This window comes from Saccopteryx bilineata, chromosome 2, assembly GCF_036850765.1.
Source record: "Saccopteryx bilineata isolate mSacBil1 chromosome 2, mSacBil1_pri_phased_curated, whole genome shotgun sequence".
Taxonomy (NCBI): Eukaryota; Metazoa; Chordata; class Mammalia; order Chiroptera; family Emballonuridae; genus Saccopteryx; species Saccopteryx bilineata.
In genome coordinates this window covers 150,967,258-150,980,540 of record NC_089491.1, presented here as the reverse complement: position 1 = coordinate 150,980,540, position 13,283 = coordinate 150,967,258, and the positions used below count along the sequence as shown (strand labels likewise).

At 39.3% G+C, this 13,283-nt stretch overlaps 1 protein-coding gene across 4 annotated transcripts in view; it reads left to right on the top strand.

The window, feature by feature from the left end:
* The first annotated feature begins 4,453 nt into the window (after nt 1–4,453).
* Nucleotides 4,454–13,283, top strand: part of SLC38A4 (solute carrier family 38 member 4) — a 63,761-nt gene continuing 54,931 nt past the window's right edge. For all 4 annotated transcript variants that reach the window (XM_066258181.1, XM_066258185.1, XM_066258182.1 and 1 more), the window contains exon 1: nt 4,454–4,627. The gene's annotated coding sequence lies outside the window, so the exon portion shown is untranslated. The remainder of the gene's footprint in view (nt 4,628–13,283) is intronic.

Below are 13,283 nucleotides of genomic sequence, written 5' to 3'. Positions count from 1 at the left end.
GTTGTAAAGTCTGTGGGTTTTTCTTGATTTTGAGAGGTTAACTTCTTCCTTTTTCTTTTCTCTCCCTCTTCCTAGTCGGTGACTCTGTACCCCAGGCTCTGCCCCTGTGTCACTCTTAGGTAGGGATTTGCAGTTGATGGGATTCTATGGCAATGTCATATAATTGGCTTTAGTCTTGCTGGAACTAAAGGCTTGTTGGCGTTTGCAGGGTCCAACGATGAGAGAGTTTGCTTTCCTGGATTCTCTCTCCTAGTCCCCCCTTTCTGAATTAGCAGCCTGGTGATCCAGCTATAAGGCTGCAACTGCTTCTGCCTGGGGAGTAAGAGGCTCAAAGAGCTGGGAAATCCCCACTCTATCCCCACTCAGTGCAAGGCTTTGGGAAAGGCTCTGAGAGTCAGGGCCTCCAGTGTAATCAGGCGGGGGTGGGAGTCAATTGTTGTCAAGGTGACTGTTCAGCGCCTATCATTTAGTTGGACCTCTCAACCCAGGCTTTCCACACTTTGTACCCTGTTTTTGCAGGGAAGAAGAGGCACTAGTCTCTGCTTACGACTAGTGTAGTATAGACCTTATTATCTGCCAAGTCCTTCTTGTTAGTGTTTATCCCTGAATATGGAGGCTCTATCAATCAGCAGTTGCCCCGCCCCTTTAGCGAGAGGCACTAAAAAATATCACGCCTCTTGTCTTGGATCGCTGAACTGAGAGAGATCTTATCAATTAGAACCGAGGGTGTGCAGATTTTATGGGTTAAGCTAATTTCAGTGATTGGGTCGCAGCTGTGTTTCCGAAGGTATTTTAGGCTGCCTGCGCGCACCCCTCCCCCAACGCTTGATTGTTAGCTTGAATGGCTGGGTGAGGTGCCCCGCCCACGGAGAGCATCTCCCAAGCCTCTCCCGATCGCCCCGCCGCTGGCGGCTTGACCGCACTAGGCGCAGGATAATGGAGCCCCCTGGGTGTGCGGGCCAGTAGGGCGCCCTGGGCGCGTGGAATGCCCAAGGCACGCGCGCGAATGGGGCGCTCAGGGCACCGGTGGCCGGCGACCCCCACTCGCAGTGTGCGGGCCGCTGGGAACGTCAGCAGTGCTCAACCGGACCTGGCGCGCGCGCGGCGGCTCGTGGCGGCCGCTCGCGGTGGCGGTTCGCGGGGGTTCGCGGCAGCTCGCGGGCTCGCGGCGGCTCGCGGTCGGCCGCTCGCGGCGGCTTGCGGTTCCCAAGTATATGGGCTGACTCACCCCGGGCGCACTCCCTGGCGGCTTGAATGAGCGTCGCTGCTGTAGCTTCCTCCACACCCTCATCTCTCAGATTCAAGTGATAACAGTCCTTTTGCTTTCAGTTTGTGTGGAACTCCGGAATGCTCCAAGGATAAATTTTTCTGTTTCTAGTTGATAAATTTGTTGTGATTTAGGGGAGAGCTGTCGGACACGCTTCTCACGGCGCCATTTCCGTGACGTCACTCTGAACTAGGTTTTGAAACAGAAATAAAAGTTATCTGGGCAAAGAAAGGGGGAGAGGATTCTCAACAGAGAGACCAGTCTGAACAGAGGAAGGAGAGGGTGGTTGTCTTTCTAGTTCTTGGGAATATAGGAGTTCAGTACTGAAAAGTGGCGAATTCAAGGAAGGAGGCTGGAAGGGAGGGCTGGTCTAGGAGGTCATTACTCATTCTCTCTGCAAGCGTCCCATTGCTTTGTCCCTCCCAGGAAGTTCTGATGTGAACTGTACTATAGGGAACAAAATAACAGAATATAGTATGTACTCATTTAATATGGTCAATAGGTTCTGCAACTTTAAGCAAAAGGACATATAAAAAAAACCAATTTTACTATAGGCTAGTTGATATAAACAAGAGTTCAATTCCTCCAAAATGACATTGAATGAAGACATTATTTGAGGACCTGCTGTACAGAAATTAGCAATACATTTTATTATTTCATCATTTTATTATGGCCCTATCGTAGAGCATGGTAGTTATTCAGACTCCTTATAATGTTAGTGTATTAAAAGCCATACTCGAATGGAAAGGCTATATTTTGTTGTCCTCTGTATGAAAAAAGCAAGTTATTTTTCTTGTTCTTAGGGGGACATTCTATTTTAGCATAGATACAAGCTACACAATCATGAAAAAGCCGTCCAAACAAATGCTGAGCTGTGGTTGGTTTTTTTTGTGTGTGTGTGTGTGTGTTTTGTATTTTTCTGAAGCTGGAAACGGGGAGAGACAGTCAGACAGACTCCCGCATGCACCCGACCGGGAACCACCCGGCACGCCTACCAGGGGGCGACGCTCTGCCCACCAGGGGGCGATACTCTGCCGCGACCAGAGCCACTCTAGTGCCTGGGGCAGAGGCCAAAGAGCCATCCCCAGCGCCCGGGCCATCTTTGCTCCAATGGAGCCTTGGCTGTGGGAGGGGAAGAGAGAGACCGAGAGGAAGGGGGGGGGGTGGAGAAGCAAATGGGCGCTTCTCCTATGTACCCTGGCCGGGAATCGAACCCGGGTCCCCCGCACGCCAGGCCGACGCTCTACCGCTGAGCCAACCGGCCAGGGCCTGAGCTGTGTTTTTCTTGGGGAATAACTGGAGGGAAAATTTCTCTCCTTGTTTTAGTTTTTAGTGACTTTAGTTTTTATCGCAATGTATTATAGAGGAATCATGAAGTAAAAATGTATTAAAAAATAAAGTGAGAAGAGGAATAGAATAGCAGTAAGGAATAATAGATATATGCTAATGCCAGTTAAGATTCTGGCTTTTGATAATAGACTTTGAAGACTTAACATTCAATGTTTCTTTTTTCTTTAGGGACCTTCTATACCAATTTTTCATTCCAGCCTCAGAGGTCTGCATGCCTTGTCATCATTTCCACATGTGTAAAATACTGTCAGTCTTATTGTTATTAGGGAGGGACTTCAAAGGGTAAATATGCAAATAATCCCAAACCTAATTTTAGTTAATAGATTAAATCCTCCACTCTTTAGCAGTATGTCCTTGATATTATATCCAGGTTTCTTAATCTTTCTGAGCTTTATATCTTCATCTAAAAAATCAGGATCATAATGGCATCTATGCCATGGGATCTTTAAAAGTATTAAATGACTCAACACGTGTAAACTGCTTAGACTGATGTCTGATACGTAGTAAGCACTCAATATGTGATAGCTGTTATTATTCATGTTATTGCTTCTGCTACCCACAGCATTATTTGAAATGGTAACATATGTCCATGTGTTTTGATAATGTGTTTTCCTGTAACTGTCATAACTAAAATAAAGAAAACGTAAGAAAGGAAATGAAAAAAAGGACTACACAATACATATGTAGAACAGTCCAACTCAGAATAATGTCATTTTCTACATAATAAAATCGAAATGTTCCCTTATTTCCTGTTGCCTATTTGCCCCTATTGCTCCTGATAAATCTACTGTGTATCCATCATTAAAATGAACATCATCTCTAGTTTCCTTTTTGTCTCTTTTGGTCACTGCTGTCACCCCAGTGCCTCATAGGGCACTACTATGCCTGGCATAAACAGACACTTGCGCATGTTTGTTGAATGAATGGAGGAAGAAAAACATATTTCATTATTTTCTCCCCTAACAGTACTTATTCTTCAACTAAACACCTTTTCATTGCATTGTTTAAGGCCTTTGCAAAGTGAATTTGTGCCTTGCTGATAGTCAATATAAATATTTTTAAATTAAATTATTCAGTGTGCATTGTTGCACAAGATTAAGTGAGTAGTCTTGGGTGTCAGGATGTATAGATACAAATCCTAGTATCATCATAAAGTTGGCTTTCCTGGATTCAGATTTTGGCTCTGTTGCTTGGACTTCCTGTGGTCAAACTTTGGCTCTTCCACATTGTATCTGAGTGACCTTATGCACGTCACTGAACCTGGCTGCTTCATTCCTTTTATCTGTAAAATGAGGGAAATAGTTTCTATTTCACAAGGATTTTATGAGGATTAAGTGAGTTACTTTGTGTAAAGCATTTAGATTCATATTTGGTACTTTGTGAGTATTAGAGATGTTTGTTAAATTAAACACTTTTCTTTAAAACCCTGGTTTTCCAATTAGATATCATAGTGCTACCTGCCTTACAGAATTGGTTCAATGATACTGCATGACATATAATAAACACTCAAAAAAATGTTACTATTACTATGGCTATTATTGTAAACCTTTGTTTTACTTTCTGCTATGAGGAGTTGGGGCCCTTTTGGATCCATTGACAGTCTTATTGATTCTGTCTTACCTTTCATGCTTAATTTTGTCTCCCTACCCTGTGTTTGTCCTGTGATTTTGCTTTGCGTCATTGGTAGCTTTTACATTGCATACTCTTCAGGACAAGGACTTTGCTCTTTGTTTTGGCATAATTTTATAACACCGGGTACATTCACGGTACTATAAAAATGTTAAAGAAAAAAAAGAAGAAGGATGTACCTGACCGGAGGCTGCATTGGCCGACAGCCGTCCTGTTTGCAGTGTCGGGGCTCCCGCCAGCAGCATCCCTGCGGTGGCTCGTGGCTCGTGGCTCCTGGCCCTTGGGTGACACGCGTGTCCTGCACAGCTGCTGGGGTGTGCATGGGGCGCAGGGAGGACTACGGGAGGCCAACACCTTGGGGACGCAGCACTACGCTCACAGGTTTGTCTGCTTTTGTTTGGCTTTGCTAGAGAGGCCCGGTGAGGGGATGACCCTGAATGGAAAGCAGCAGAGAATGAGAAAGGAGGGATGAGGGAGGGAGTCCTTAAGGAGACTGTGGGCCCTTTCTGCTTTAAGAAACATTTTGTGCATCGCTATGCAGGTTATGGTCTCATTTTCTGGCATGTTTCCACGTGGGAGGAATGTGGTGTATGAATGCGAGCGGTCCTGTAAAGTCTATGACCAGACTGACCTTGATTGATAAGTGATCTACCTAGAAGGGTTTGTGTTTCAAGCCTCATTTTGTGAATGCCTGAAAAGCAATCAAATGGTTCAGAGCATTACATAAATGGGGTGATTATAGTCCTGAGAACACATGTCATCATTATTTTATTACTTGTTGTCTTTTGAAGCAATTTTTTAGGAAGCACACTTAAAAAATATATCTGACACATTTTAACATGTGTTGCTATGCTATATTTACACTTGCTATACAGAGGAGACCATGCTGTTGGTTGACATATGCATCTAACCTTTTTATTTTGAAGCAATTAGAGACTCACAGGAAGTTGCAAAGGTAACAGAGAGGCTCCAAATACCTTTCACCCAATTTCTTCTATCGATTACTAGGACAAAATTCTCTTACAGTAGCGACACCAGGAAACTGACCCTGGTACGATATGTATGTAGAGCTTCTATGTCATTTTATCACATACAGGGATTTGTGTAACCACCAACACAACCAAGACACAGAACTACCACCACAGGGGTCTCCCTCAGGTCCCTCCCTGAGTCACAACCTTCTCCCTGTCCCTGGCAAAAAGATATTCTCCATCTCTATATTTTTCATCATTTTGAAAATGTTACAAAAATAGGACCATACTGTATGTAATCTTTTTGAGATGTTTTTCCCTCCATTAAGCATAATGGTTTTGAGAATCATTCAAGTTGTATCAGTAGTTGTTGTTGATTTTTTTGTCAAGTAGTATCCCAGTTGCTTGACTATATTTAATGGCATTTTTTTCTTTCTCCATTGATATACTTATTCAGAACTTGAGTTGAATTAAAGAGGTGCTGAGGCCACTTGGTGAGGTAAAAAGTGTAAGGACAAAGTTTGAATATGTTTTTTCTCTTCAAAATGACAATTAGTGTGTGAAAGTGCAAAACGATGTATAAACTACATCTTCATTTGAAACAGGCTACTGGGGAATCAGAAAGAAGGGACAGAATACGGCAGAGATAGGACGGATTTAGACAATAAGGTGTATAATCTGGCACCTTTAAGATTTTCTACACTCATATGATAATCTGTTTTGTGATTTTACCTTTAGTCAAGACAACTCAGATTTTTTTGAAACTAATAAATACAATGCTTCTGCTATGGGAAATTCCCTGTCAGTCTACGTTCAGTCACAGAGATGAGAAGTCAGGGACAGAAGCAGGAAACAACAACAAGTGTCTATTCACTTTGACACAGGTCACAGAGAGTCGAAACAGCATCTTTAGCCCCAGGGCATCTATCAAGGGTCCAGAGAGTGTCAGTGTTGTACTTTTCTGTCCTTTCAACCCACCTGCTGGTGGTAGAAGCCTCTCCCAGAGGTGGCTTAAGTCAGGTTTTAAAATGACAATGGTATTCTTTACCTGAATTCTCACAAGCATGGGGAATCTGGACATTGGTGGCCATAACCCGCTAAGGGAAGTGCATCACTTGTGAACAGTACTTAGAACAGTTAGGTGCAACGCCTCCCTTCAGCCAGCTCCCACTGGAGAGCACTCCCCTCTCCCAAGCAGAGGAGAGAACAAAATAGCCACTGCTCTCTGCAAATGTAAATACCCCTCTGAGTCTTTAGAATATCACATTTGGGGCTTTCAAAGCCATATTGTCAGTACACGAAAAAGCACAAGCTGTCAGTCTGGAGCCCTGACCAGACCCAGGTCTAAACTGAAGGCACTGCCTTAAGTTTTTGTTTTAGTCATTTCTGTTATCCAAAACATAGAGCAGGTAGGGGATACTGGTCTGAAGCCTGAATGTGCAAAGAACTGACATAATCAAAATAATTTATATCTCCTTCGATGGGCAAACTTGTTTTTCTGAATCTTTTGACATGGGATAAAATGTGCTGTTTTAATGATTTATTTTAGTTTGTGCAAATGTCAGACACCTCACATCACTTTGCAGGCTGCTCTTCTGGCTCCTACCTCCTTGTGTGTGGATGGTGAGGTCCCACAGCATGTGGTGGGGCAGATGCTTCAGCCTGTAATCTTGAGGGATTGCACATTTTGCTGTAAATCAGGAGACTGAACAAAAGGTCCACTGATTTCTGTTTACTTCTCTGACATTATACTGTTTACTTATTTGACTAATGATGACAGTCACTAGCGGGGTGTGATAGGAAATGTAAACATATGGACTATGGCTCCCAACATTGTAGGCATTGTTTTTTTAAGGGATGATGGGAAGGTTGGTTTGCTGCTTGAACTTTATCTTTAAAGAGAATAGAGTTTTATTTGAAAAAAAAAGTATACTAGAAATGCCTCATGTATTATATCAATGGTGACAAAGATCAAGTACCAGCTTTACTTCCAAACCATTGTGTAATACTATAGCAGTATTTACACTAGAAAGAATGAAACCAAACACAATTGCTTTACATTATTTTTTTTTTAATTTTTCCTAAATGAGAAGTGGGGGAGGGGGGAGGCAGGCAGACAGACTCCTGCATGCGTCTGACCGAAATCCACCCGTCATGCCCACCAGGGGGCGATGCTCGGCCCCTCTGGGGTGTTGCTCTGCTGCAATTGGAGCCATTCTAGTGCCTGAGGCAGAGACCATGGAGCCATCCTCAGCACCCGGCTCAACTTCTGATCCTGTTTCTCCTGCCTGGTACCCTCTCCTCTCTTCCTCCATAAAGCCTGCTATATTTGCCCTCATGCTGAGCTCTCCAGTTCACTTCTGTGTGTCTTGAAGATGATGATCCTGTTAGGAATAATGTCCAACACAAAGTAGGTTCCCAATGGTGATGGAATATCATTAGAAGCTGGGCTCTGCAGTCAGATATGGGGGTGTGAGTCCTGGCTCAGCCATTTGTTCACTAGCGTTGGTCTCCAGGTAAGTTACTCAGTCTTTTTGAGTATTAGTTGCCTCACTTGTAAAATTGGAACAATAATAATACCTACCTGAAAGGTGAGAATATTACTGAATTGTTGCATGTGCAGTGCTTGGCGCAGTGTGGGCTATCATGAATGCGATTATTACTAATGAGAACTTCAAAAAATGAGATTTATGACTTTACAAAATTAACAGAATTATGGTCTGAGTGGAGAGTGCAGACCACAAAACTTGATTGTCTAGGCTTCTCTGTGTCTCTCACCCTTAATTGCTGTCATAAGAAGGAGCAGGGTGCCTCTGTACCTATCAACCAGGAAGAGAGGATCTCTAGTCACCCACCCACTGACTGGACACGAACAAATGGAAACAACGATTCTTTCCTTCTTAGATCTAATAGAAATATGCGTGGCTTGGCAGAGATTTTATTTTAGTAAGAGGTAGTTAAATGACGAATGAATTTTTATAAAGAAGGGAACAAATGCTAGATATTATTAATAGCTTCAAAGAGTAATTAAAATAGCCTGATGATGAGTCATCTATCCTGAAGTATTTACAAACACAACCTGTTTCCTTAGAAAAGTGAGAATTTCAACAAATTAATTGGTTGTTGGATCTATAAATACAAAATCATTTGTTTTTTCATATTTCTCTACAAATTGGTTGATAATTCACATAAGTGTGGCTTCAGTCAAATCAAGGTCATAACCATTAACACTTTTTTTTTTTTTGGTTACACTGATGTCTAAACAAACCCATTTTGTATTTTTAATTGCAGATCTGAAAATGATTGTTTAGACCACAGCATGCAATTACAAACAGAACAGCAATACTTTAAATAAATAATAAGGTAGATTGGATTTGGGATAAGGGAGGCAGTCTCATATAGATCCTGATTTTATTGTCTTGAGGCCACACCTTAAATAATTACTCTTTGTTAGGTGATTGGAGCTTTATGTGTTTCAAAATTTTTGAAGATGTCCTCAAAAATTAGGTGAGATGCACATGTGCACATGAATATATATAAATTTCCCAGGCACAGAAGAGGGAAATGTTGCTCAAAAGTCTCACTTGTCTAGCTAAAAAATATAGAAAAGGTTTTTCTTTACATAGTTAAGGAATGCAATACAGTCATCCCTCGCCATATCGCGGTTCACTTTTCAAGGTCTCACTGTATCGCGAATATAAAAGTTGTATATATCTAATTTTGTATCATGGATTTTTTGCTATATCACAGGATTTTGCAGTATATAGATATTTTCATATATTTATTATTTTAATTATTTTTGTGTTAAAATAAGCATTTTCTAGCCTAAAAAAATTGAAAACAATATTTAAAATATATAAAAAATATTAAAAGAATATTACTGTATATTCACTGGTGAGAACCCATGTAGGTTTTTATATGTTGTTAAAATTATGTAGGTTTAAGAATGCAGAAAGTGTTTTAAGAGCATAAGAAGTGTTTATAAGAGTGTGGGAAAGGTTAGTTACAGTGTGGAAAAGGTTTATAAGAGTGTGAGGAGGGTTTCTAAAGCCTTAAAATATATATAAATAATAAAATAAATATAAGGTCGCTACTTCACGGGTTTTCACCTATCATAGGGCAGGGCTCTGGAACCTAACCCCGCGATGGACGAAAGACCACTGTACACTGGTTAAGAAGAAATTATACCTGCCATTGATTGTCAATTTTCAAAGAATTAGAATACAGCAAGTCTTTTGAAAATTAAAATTATATTGCCCATTATTTAATTTCTTAATGTGTCAAAGTAATTAAGGCTCACCATTATTAACATTAGCTACAATGGCAAAATTCAAATGTGCTGGCTAATAGAAATTTGTGGTTGGCTGAAGGAATATATAGAATCTTCCTTCGGCTTTCAAACTTTTGGGAGGAATATCAAGAAATATATATGTAGCAGTTCTAAACTAGGAAGCCTAAGTGTTTTTAATATGAAAAATTTCTAACACATTTCAAAGTACAGAATAATAACGAAATTCCATCTTCACCCAGCTTCCACAATACTTGTCTGTTGTATTTCATCTATACCCACACCTCCCTTCCCTGCTACCCCTACCACAATCATTACTAGATTATTTCCAAGTAAATCCAGTCACTACATAGTTTGATCCATACATAATTCAGTGTGCATCTCAAAAGATAAAGTTTTTAAGAATAACTTAAAATGTCATTACACCATAAATAAACCAACATTTCCTTAATATTTTCACATTTCCAGTCAGTGTTCAAATATCTGTGATTGTCTCTCTTTTCTCTTTCACCCTTACTTTGTTTCAATCAGAGTTCAAACAGGGTTCACATACTCAGGGGTTGATATGTTTCTTAAATCTATCTTAATCCATAAGTTCAACCACCCTCATCTTTTTTTCCTTTTATAATTTATTTGATGATGAAACCATAGTGTGTCCTGTAGAATTTCTCATATTCTGAATTTTGTTGATTTACACAACCTTTAAACCTTTAAAATGTCATTCTCAAACTGCAGTATTCTGCTTCTTCAATCCCATAAAATTGTTTTCCTTTTAAGGAAAAATTGCACCTTGTTTTCATTACTTTGCCTGTTTCTTTTAGGATCTTCCAGTTTACATTTTGCCCAATTTTGCCCAAATATCCTTCATCCTAAGTAAATCTTCCATGACTCATCTAATACTTCTTCCTGATAGAACATGACTGACCTGGAGTGCCCCTTTAATCATGTTTCAAAACGTGTACTGTTCTACCCAACTGTAAGCTGCTTACTCAGCTTTCTCCAAGATTGCAAGACATCACTAGTAAACAGTACAGGTTGTTTTGATTTTAACAATTGTGCCATGTGACAATTTTTAAAATTTTTCTTTAGACAATTAAATTTAACATGGTGACATTTGTCAACTAGAGCAGTGGTCCCCAACCCCTGGTCCGCGGACCAGTACCGGTCCGTGGGCCATTTGGTAACGGTCCACAGAGAAAGAATAAATAACTTACATTATTTCTGTTTTATTTATATTTAAGTCTGAACGATATTTTATTTTTTTTTAAATGACCAGATCCCTCTGTTACATCCGTCTAAGACTGACTCTTGACGCTTGTCTCGGTCCCATGATACATTTATCCGTCCCACCCTAAAGGCCAGTCCATGAAAATATTTTCTGACATTAAACCGGTCCGTGGCCCAAAAAAGGTTGGGGATCACTGAACTAGAGTACATAGATTTTGGGCAAATATCTCCACATCATTTAGACAGTTGATTATATTGTATACCTATCACCCAAAGTCAGATCATCTTCTGTCACCTTATATTTGTCCCTCTTTATGTCCCTCCACCTCCCCTACTTCCTACCTCTCCTCTCTTCCCCCTCCCCCTGGTAACCAATGGAACAGAATTGAGAGCCCAGAAATATATAAAAGCACATATATAGGGGCAAATCATCTTTGATAAAGGAGCCAAAAACACAATGGAGAAAAGAAAGCCTCTTCAATAAATGGTGCTGGGAAAATTGGAAAGCCACATGCAAAAGAATGAAGCTTGGCTACAGTTTGTCCCCCTGTACTAAAATTAATTCAAAATGTATCAAAGACCTAAATATAAAACCTGAAACAATAAATTACATAGAAGAAAACACAGGTACTAAACTCATGGAACTTGGCCATAGAGAACATGACTACTTTTTAAAAAGTACTTTTCTGTTCCTGGTAGATACAGGTATATTTTCTAGAGAATTATATATTTGGGATTTGCTTTAAAATAATAGGTGGGAGGAGTGGTAGTTCAGATGTAATAAGATTAGCCATGGTTAATGATTTTGAAGCTAGATAATGCATATGTGAGGTTTCACTATATTATTCCATTTACACTTTATAAATTTGAAGTTCTCCATTAGAAGACATAAAAATACAATTACTATTTTACCTAAGCTAAGTAATGAAATATTGTAGTTTGGGGTCTATATTGTAACACTGTTGACAAAGGTCATAAAAAAAAATCATGTCTGAAGAACAAAAAGCACTTGCTTTTCTCATTCTGCAAAGTCTGGTTTGCCTAAAAACAAGTCAATTTTAAAGTAAAAATAATCAGCATTTAAATAGTATTTTATATTAAATATTTTCATTATTTTAAATTAAATATTTAATATTTGGGGACATGGTTTAAAATGATTGAAAATACAAGTCATACCGAGGTGCTTTCAAGTTTTGTGATTTATTTGAGCTGCCTTTAAGGCTCTATTGTGGCAAAACTCATCGACATGCCCCGTGTAGTCTACCAATAGCTGACAAAAGACTCCTAGAAGAGAAATGACTGACCCAAACCATTCCATTATTCCATAGAGAAGATGCAAGGATGCCTTATGAAGGTCACACTTACAAGCATTTCCTGCTACTTTGCCAGATGAACATGCAGGGCATATTTTCTAAGGTGAAAGTTGATAGTAAACCTTTCCAAAAGCCTACCATCTTTTAACTCTGGTCTGAGTTCTCTTTATTCTGTTCAACTTCAAAAGATTGGAAAATTTAATGACTTATGCTTACACTAGCCATATGTACTAGAAAATACTTTTTAAAGGGTCTTTAGCTTTATTAATAATTTCTATTACTTCATTAGTTTTATATTTAAGTAATTTATTTAATAGAAATTAGTTTTTAGCTGCAATTAGCTATGCAACAGTAAAATTTAAGAATCTACAAACATTTTAGTAAACAAAAGGTGAAAAATTGAAATGTAATTGTATTTCTCATTACCTATTTAAAATATGTAGCAATATCATTGATGATATTTTTACTCCTATGAAAGTGAAGTTATTGTACAGATTCACACAAGCTTGGCGCCAACTGCATAGCCATATCCGCCCCATAAACTGCTAAATTACTCAACCTGGAGTCCCTTGTCCTGGACTCTCAGGAACTGGATCCTCTCAGCTGGTGACAGGCTATATTCTAGATCCTTTCTTCCCTCTGAACTGCTATTTCCTGCACAGTTACTTTTTAAATTTTTTTATCAGAATTAAAATAAACCAATTGGTGCTCCTTTGTATTTTTTTAATAAAACTAATATTATACATGTATATATTTCTGAGGTTCTAAATTTGTAAATATATTAAGTTTTGCAAAAAAAATTAGAAAAACTATTCAAAACCCCATGTGAGTCCTTTTTTTACTTCATTATTCCCCACCAAAATTAACTGAGAAAAATAAATGAAGGTAGCAAACTTTTGAGTAGAGAAAGCAAGGGAATAGTCAACTGTGTGATGGGTTTCCAATTTCACAGGATTTAGGTCACCAAATATACCAAATATTGAGGGCAAAAAAAGCCAGTCACCTCCCAGCTAACAATAAAGCACAAATCACTTTCTCACAATAAAAATACAAGAAATATTTTATACTTGGTTCCTTAGAAACAGGTGTCTAGAGTGGTTTTGTTTCAGGTTTCTCAAGGTTCATTTTTAACAAACATATTCAGAAAATAATAAGCAAATTAAAAATAAGCATATCATGTAAATATGATGGTCATTAACCCAAATTCTTACATTGCTATGGTTGTGTATTCTTTGCCA